General features: G+C 50.1%; 1 non-coding gene across 1 annotated transcript; it reads right to left on the bottom strand.

The window, feature by feature from the left end:
• Window positions 1-2,134: 2,134 nt before the first annotated feature.
• On the bottom strand, window positions 2,135-2,351 carry LOC127337355 (small nucleolar RNA U3). Its single transcript, XR_007873764.1, has one exon. It is a non-coding gene; the product is annotated as a small nucleolar RNA U3 (small nucleolar RNA).
• Between the last annotated feature and the right edge of the window lie 5,857 nt (window positions 2,352-8,208).

Here is an 8,208-nt window from a genome sequence, read left to right on the forward strand (position 1 = left end):
CGCACCTAATTCAGCCAGTGTGAAACGAGGGAAAACTCTCTCCATCTGGAAGACCCTTCCTGTTACCTTTTCTCCTCCATGGTCAGCATTCCTGGGGCCCAAAACGCTCACATACGAAGGTGGGCTCTGACGGAAGCCCAGGGAGGCCCACAGCCTCACGGTGTGTCCCTGGCCGCCGGGGCCCACCCCCGTTGGTGATTGCGTTAGGTAAACTGGGCCAAATGGGCCTGTGGAGCCAGTGTCTATCGCATTCACAGCCTGGGTGCACGGGTCAAAACCCTTTTCTCCCTTTTGCCCTTTTTGGTTTACATCGGGCGAACTTTGCGCTCCAAATTCCCCTGGAGTCACTGTCGAATTTGCATCAGTTCCTGTGTGCGTGGATGTTCCTTCGTTGCTGATGGAAACATTACGTAGACAAGAAAATATATGCTATTTTCATATCACGTCAGGATTAGAGTATTCTCGTCCAAGGTTGCACTGCATTGCACTAGTAACTTGGCTGAACTGCTCTTGGAAGTGATCTGCGACGTCGCTGCCGGCGAGCCGTCCGAAGTCGCGGCGGCAGTGGCGACCGCGGCAGCATTCAAGCCGTATATATGTGTATATGTTAGACTGTATGTACATTATTAGTTCCAGTTCGCAAGGTTGCGTTGCATTGCATTTGCAAGCTAACTAAAGTGTGCGTGCGAAGTTACCGCCGGTGAGCCGTCCGAAGATCACGGCGGCAGTGACGGCCGCCGCGTCGCACGATGGAGGCCGTACCGTATATGCGTCCTACATCATACATTTATACGTATCCCACGTCCAGAAGGCCTCTGGAGTGGACTGCCATGTGCATGGTGCTTCGTTGCTTATTAGGCACTACCAACAGCCTGAACAGGAGGGACAGCTCGATTATCCCTGTGGCCATGTTGTTTCGCAAGCTGCTACGCTCTACACACAGAGCTTGCTAGCTAGCTAGCTAGATGGTTAAATTTCTGCGCATTGCATAGCTAGATCACTTGTTGGGTTGAGCCATATACGCATGTGCAGGTAAAGCCGTTTCTGGAAAATAATGCAAGCTGCATTTCCATGCTTGGCAGTAGTACGTGGAATCTAGCTAACAGGTGCCGTTGACTCGCCACTAATAAATGCGATGGTGTCAAAAGGGAGTAGGTAGTCACCATGTCGTTGTGATCTGCATTGCCTGTACTGCTGCTACAGTCAACTAACTAAGTAGCCACACGTAGTAGGTCTCTGAATGTCTGATCGAGTAGAAAGTTAGGAAGAAGCTTAGAAGTTAGCAGCGACCTACGTACGCGCCAAGCCGGCAATTGCTCCCTAACCTCAACCGTGTGGGGCTGTCGCCATTTTTCGGTGATGTGGAGCATGAAAGTCAGAGAAGCACGGGGGCACTCATGGCCATGGATGGACCGACCAGGCGACCACTTGTTGACTTTCATGGGATGCCATTCCTCATAGAGCCATGCCCTCGATGAAAACCATAGAGTGGCTGCACAGTATGTGAATTATTATCACAAATAGTCAAATGGCTCATCAGATCCTCACTAGAAACTAGGAAAAAGTCACACGCATGCAGGCAAGAGAAGTCTTGTTTGAGAAGCCGTTAGGAATCTCAAGGGCATGGCCGGTGCCGGTGCCAGAGGAATCCGCCGGATCGATTGAGTGAGACACGGTGAGTTGGCCCCGGCCGTACTGTGCAACGCATGTGCAGGAGAGCTTTTCAGAAATCGGAAGTAGATCGAAGAGGATTCGATCTGGGGAAAGATGTTGTCTGGGCCACCGCCGGGGAGAAGCTTTGCCGCGAGACATGGCTCGATCAGCTCCATACCCGCATTAGCTTCTGTCTTCTGACCCCGCCGCATGAAGCAAGAGCAACAACGACGCTTTGCTCATTTTGCTAGCTGCAAAAAGGGCTTCAGGAATCTTTGGTCAAGCCATGTGAGCTATCAACTTGGATCTGATGAGCAGAGATTGGCAACTTGGATCATCAGAGCTAAAACTGTACACGTTCGAGTGATCTCGTGCAGCTGATGGCGCCGCTTACATGGCAGCTCTTGCTTTGCACTTGTGTACTATGGAATCATTGCAAAATGCAGCTAAATGATGTTGGAATGGGGCAAAAAAAGAGAGTCACTTGTCAGACAACCTGTGAGCCAACACGCTCAGAACGAACTGAACATGAACGATCATCTACAGCTACGGAACCAAGCAACCGATGATTCCTGCCGTTAATCACGCTCTGGCCCACAGGTCAGATGTCATCAACCAAGCTTGAGTGATTGCCTCCTTATCAGTCAAGGATGCAACGGTACGAACCTATAGGAAAGATCCTGTTCAAGTAAGGTCGTGCTATTGTTCCGTGGAGCTCCCCTTTTAAACCGGTCCTGCTCCATGTAAACATCCAAGGTGGGACTAAACACCTATCCCTAAACACACTGCATTATTGTTTAACGTTAGGGTGTAGTGGGCCGGCCGAATATTACTGTGGTTGTCTTCTATGAAATACTGGGCCGTTCTGCTAGATAGGAAACTAAGGATGCTACCGTCAAGCCGTTTGGACCTTCGGCAGTTTTTCTTTTCTTTTCTTTTGGGCACTATGCTTCTTCCCTTCCTGATGTACCAATATTACCCTTTCGATATTACCCAGAAAAATGTGGCATTTGTTCCGAAACAATACAAATCCTAACTTACTCACTACTAGGAAATAGACTACCGCCGGCGCCCCAGAAACCCTTACCGCCGGCGTTTTTGCATTCGCCGGCGACCACCTCGCCGGTGGTAATGCCTCATCGCCGGCGCCTTGCAATTCGCCGGTGGTAAGAGCCTTTACCGCTGGCGTTTTACCCTATTCGCCGGGGGTAAGTTTTACCGCCGGCGTCTTCCCATTTCGCCGGGGGTATCAGGTCATAGTGCTGGCGATTTGGAAAACGCCAGGGATACATGAAAATTTCGCCAGTGGTAATATTAACAGGAGAAAAAATAAAAAAACTCGAATTTCACAGTATATACACCAGAATTCATAGCATATACATAGAATATACAGGCAATTACCAGAATGACAGTAGAAATAGACATCATTAGCAAGATACACATCATTAGCAAGATACACATCATTAGAAAGTCCCGAAATGTCCATAACATGCATGCATGCATCAATAACACAAGTGTCGACCATATGGTTCAACCATCACGACTCGAAGTAGCACATATTACACAAATACATACAAGTCCAGTCGACGACCTAGCTAAACAACAATGACATAGTAAACTAGAGAGGCGGTAGCGGCAAGCATCATCACGATGAAAGGGGTCCTCCACATCTCCCTCCTCTGTCCCGCTCGAAAGTTGGCGTATCGAGTTTCCGCCTCCTCCAAAGTGGTGTACCCCTTGTAGCTGTTGCCGCTGAAACGGTGGACCTGCCTCCTACAGTCTTCCCAGTCCTCGTAGACTCCAGGAACCCTGCCGTGGTAGACGACATAGTACGTCATCTATGCAAACACACAACAAAGAAATGTAAGTTGTTAGTACATCCATAGAGAGAGATATAACATATAGGTGTGCAAAAGAACAAACATAAAAAATACTTATGTAATTTATGACTAACATTTGCAGGACACAAAAGTTTTTGACTCAAGTCTACTTCGGCGGGAAGGGACGGATGCCCTCGAGCGTGTTGAATGTTCTCTCGTCACATCCATCTTCTAATCGGCCTTGTATCTCGGAATTAGAAAGTGCGGAGGCATAGTTGAACAAGCCACCATTCATGATGACATCCCTCCAGAGTATTGTGCAAATGGTCCGCTGGATGGCACGGAAGTCGCCTCTCACGTTTTCATCGGTGGTGTCCGCCATGTTCACGAACTTCCCCCGCAGAGCAGATGGCAACAAGAGATCGTTCTGAGACCTTACAACCGCCCTCATCTGTAGGATGGCAAACCATGCCTCCATCCCATTGTCATCCGCCGATTGCTTTAGGCAGGGGAACTTGGTTATGTGGTTGCACACATGGCAACCCTTAACTTTCTTCTCATGCCTGAGTTTGTTGACGCCAACCTCAGCTATGAAGCCGTTGAGGGCTTTATCAAGTGTAGACTTAAGGTCGGTGAAGTCTTTGTCCTTATCAAGCCCGGAGTCGAGATAAGTGACATCGGAATGATACGGGTAAAAGAGGAGGAGGGTGCAATACTTCAAACTGCGCAAAATGGAAATAAACCATCATACTCAGCTAGTAAGGAAATTCATGAAAGAATGTAATATAGGGTACTTTAGTAACCAAATACTTACTCGCGGAAATATGGTATGACAAAGCAACTCTTATCCTTGTTTAACACCAAGAAATTCTTGATATAGTTGGCGAGAAACGCTTGTTCGGTCTGGGCGGCAGTTGGAGTCATGTAGTAGGGGTCCATGATAGCGATGTGCGTTGTGTTCTCCATGGCGATATCGTGCGCCATGCCGAGCGACATGAGGCGGACCAAGCTTCGGTCTAGGCTGTTGCATGTGCAAGAGCACGAAGATGTCTTCGTACCGAATGAATATCAAGTCCGCGGGGTATGTGTTGACAAAGCCAAAGCCAGTGGGCACCTTGGCGATCAAAATCGGGTACGATGGATTTCTATCTTGAAGAAGTAGCTTCTCCTTTGTTAGAATAGCATCATGCACGCTCCTCATATCCGGCGTCAACTTGTTGACATAGTGTGCCGGCAGCATCGGCTCGCCTAAGTGATGCAACTTCCTCCACGGGGTCGGCAACTTGTCATTAACCACTATCTTGCTTGCCGCAACATCTCCCGACTTCTTCCGCTTCCTGCCCTTCTTCTTACTGCAACTGGCCGGAGCGGCGTTTTGTTTCATACCTTCCGTGGTCGCACCAAGGAGTGTCCTCGGGGTAAGCCCAACTCGGGGCGGAGCGGTGAAGGCGGTAGTGTCCTCCTGCTCGGGCGTTTCTTGTGAAAGGAACAACTTCTTCTTTAGGATATGACCGGCGGGTGGCTTGTAAGGAGAAACCGCGTCGGCGTCGAGCTCGGCGATGAACGTATCAATGGGAGCTTGATCGATGTCCAACGCCTTCTCGTGCTGACTCTCGTGCGGACTATCGGGCTGACTATCGGGCTCAAATTGATCATAAGCCGGTGGAGCACTGGCCCTGCCTTTGCCTGCCGTCAAAGCAGTCGTTGGAGCTGGGACCTTGGCTTGGCTCGGGGCATCCGTTGCATCCTGAGGAGTGACCATGCCATAGCTTGCGTCCGAACCTGAGGCGGTGTTCAGCCGAATTAGGGCTTTCGGCCATAGAAGGATGTGATTCTTGAGGTCCCCGAGAGTGAGCGGGGTTTCCGTTTCCGGGGGTTGATAAGGAGGATGGAGGTCTTGGCATCCCGGTAACGACCGGTTCACGCGAACCCGGCTCAAGCTATCATCCATCCTGACGCAGTGGAAAATCCGCTGTGTTGGCAGGATGACACTGCCGCTCGCTACAGCCTTCAACTTGTTGTCCACATTCAGTAGCAAGGTGCAAGGAGTCGCGTTCGCCTGTGAAAACATGTGTAGGTCAGAGAGGGGCGACGACAAAGTAACTAATTTGTAGAGCTTGAGAGACTAAATTAATTACCGTGAGGGCGTCGAGCTCGGCCCGCGTTGAAGGACCGAGGCCAGGCGTGCAGGTGACTGAGGGGCTAGTACTGGGGCCCCCCAGGTCCGGCGAATCCTCTCTAGCGCCGACATTGCCGGCGGGTGGAGTCACCAAGTTGGGTGTGCATTGAGCGTGTCTAGTTGGAGGCCGGTTGTCCGAGTTGCTGGCGCCTAGGCTGATAACCGGCATCGGTCCCTTACCGCCGGCGTCGAAGTAATTCTTCATCGACAGCACAAGATCAGGGATGATTTCATTGACCCTGTTGGCCAGCGCGTCATCGACCCTGGTAGCAACCTCGGCACTGACGCGTTGCTGAACCTCGGCACTGACTCGTTGCTGAACCTCGGCACTGACGCGTTGCTCCATGGTTGTTTCCAGGTCGGCCACCTTTTTCAGAAGAGCCTCGTGCTCCCTGTCCTTCTGCGCCTGCCGCGACTCCCTAGTGCTTGAGGGCACGTCCAAGCCATAGTCGGCAAGCTTGCGACCTCCTCCGGCGCCGGGGACACGGTGGGGCTTGTCCAAAAGCGGCCGCGCCTTCACGGTGTTCGACCCACGATAAAAGGCGTGTCCCACGGGACTTTGCCGGTCGACGTACGGGACGAGGAGCCAGCTGATTCGGCGGCTGCTTGTTCCGCCAAGCTGCCGAAGTAACATGAACAATTTTAGAATGTAATGGACTTGGTGAGCAGTATCAAATTAATAAGCTGGTAAATTGCTTACCACTGCTTTCTCTAGTGCCATCACCTTCGCGTCGGCGACCAACTCAACTCCCACCACCACATCAGGTTTCGTGACACGTTTCCCAGCCAATTCTCGATGGTATCGGGACCTGAGATATGCCCTGAAGAGTGGGTCTTTGTACTTGGCAAAAGGGGGCTCGAGGCCAGCATTTATGTAGGCCTGGTCCTCCTTGTCCCATACCGGCTGCTTGCCTTCGAAGCCACGGCAACCGAGATTGTGGTGACCGATGTTCTTATCCGCCAGCTCCTTCCCCAGTGTCGATTGTCTTTTGGTGTACTCGAGCTCCTCGTTTTCCAAGAATTTATTATACTGCTCCAGCGTCATCCGCGGGAAGTGGCGCTGGATCTCTTCCCAAGTCTCATTGTCACCAAGCATCCCCCTCAGCATGGTTTTATAACCGCTGAGGTTCTTGGAGAACTTAGAGAGGGCTCGTCTGTTCACGATGTTATCCTTGGTATCCTCGTTCCTGTATTCCACAGGGAACTCATACCGTGCGTGCAGCCGCGCAAGGAGTTGGGCCTGCAGATCTCGCTTCTTCTTGGTTCGGAGTTTCGTCTCGTTGACGTCGACGACGTCCCGAAGGATTGCTCCCAGTTGGAGGCCGTACCCCTTCGCCACGTGCTTGGGCTCAGTAGGAATCCCGGTCTTGGCGTCCACCGCGGTGATTATGTCGCGAGTGGTGCCGACCCTGTTTGGGCGCCGCTGCTTCCGTTTCCTCTTGGCCTCGGTAGTAGTATCCGAGCTACCCCCGGCAACGCCACTGTCGGTGGTCTCGTCGGCAGCCCCCCTCTCATCCTCACCATCGTTGTCCATCTCAGCATCCTCCTCCTCCGAGGACTCGTCATCGCTGCCTCGAAGGTCCTCCAGCTGATCCGAGACCATGAGCCTGTAGTGCTCATCCAACTTCCGCTGAGAAGACCCGTCAACGTCTTCGTTGGGGTCTGCAGAAGACGACATCGCTAGCTACGTGCTTCTGCCATGTATTTAGAACTACTATTAGTCAAAGAAAGAAAACAGGTAGTGTTTTAGGAACATGCTAACAAAGGTAGATGTGACAGCATTAGGCAGCATACACATGCAGATGAAGCGGTATCTTATTAAACTATACCAACAAAAAATTCGGCATGACCTTTGCTAAAAAATGGTCATGCCGGAGTGCCAGAAATTCGCCGGAACGGAAGTTAATCGACATTCCGGCGAAACATTGGCACTCAATGTACCTGCAGACACATTTCACACAACTTTTCCTTCCAGACATATCAATATAGCAATGACCTGAGCCTCCAGCATATGCTCATGTGTATCTTTACAGTAAAATAACAAGATTATAGAAGAGCAGCAACTCAGTTCACTGACATAATCTATAGAAGAGCAGCAACTCAGTTCACTGACATAACAAGATTATAGTGCTGCCAAACATGCTACCAATACATGCTCACATCAAAGAAATCAAATACTGGAGGTGTTTGTGGCCTTAAAAACACACAGATAATTCAAGCATATTGCCAAACTTGGAGATTTATAGATAGTGAATTGAACAAATATAGATGCATATTGTGGATCAGATTATGCTGATATGCCCTATAATTGCAACATATGCCAGCAAAACTTAAATACAATCATCCCATATGTAAGCTATTTAAAATCAGAGCATCAGCATATGAATATGACAGTTGTAGAAACCACTTTCTATTACAGTGGTATATGTCACCATACACCTACTGTGCAGCAGTTCTATAACATACAATGTACTCTTGAATTAATATCCAGATTTTGCCACTCCTAGTTCGCAAGCTATCTAAACTACTGTCGTTAATTTAGCATACACCTACAGG

This window comes from Lolium perenne, chromosome 2, assembly GCF_019359855.2.
Source record: "Lolium perenne isolate Kyuss_39 chromosome 2, Kyuss_2.0, whole genome shotgun sequence".
Lineage (NCBI taxonomy): Eukaryota > Viridiplantae > Streptophyta > Magnoliopsida > Poales > Poaceae > Lolium > Lolium perenne.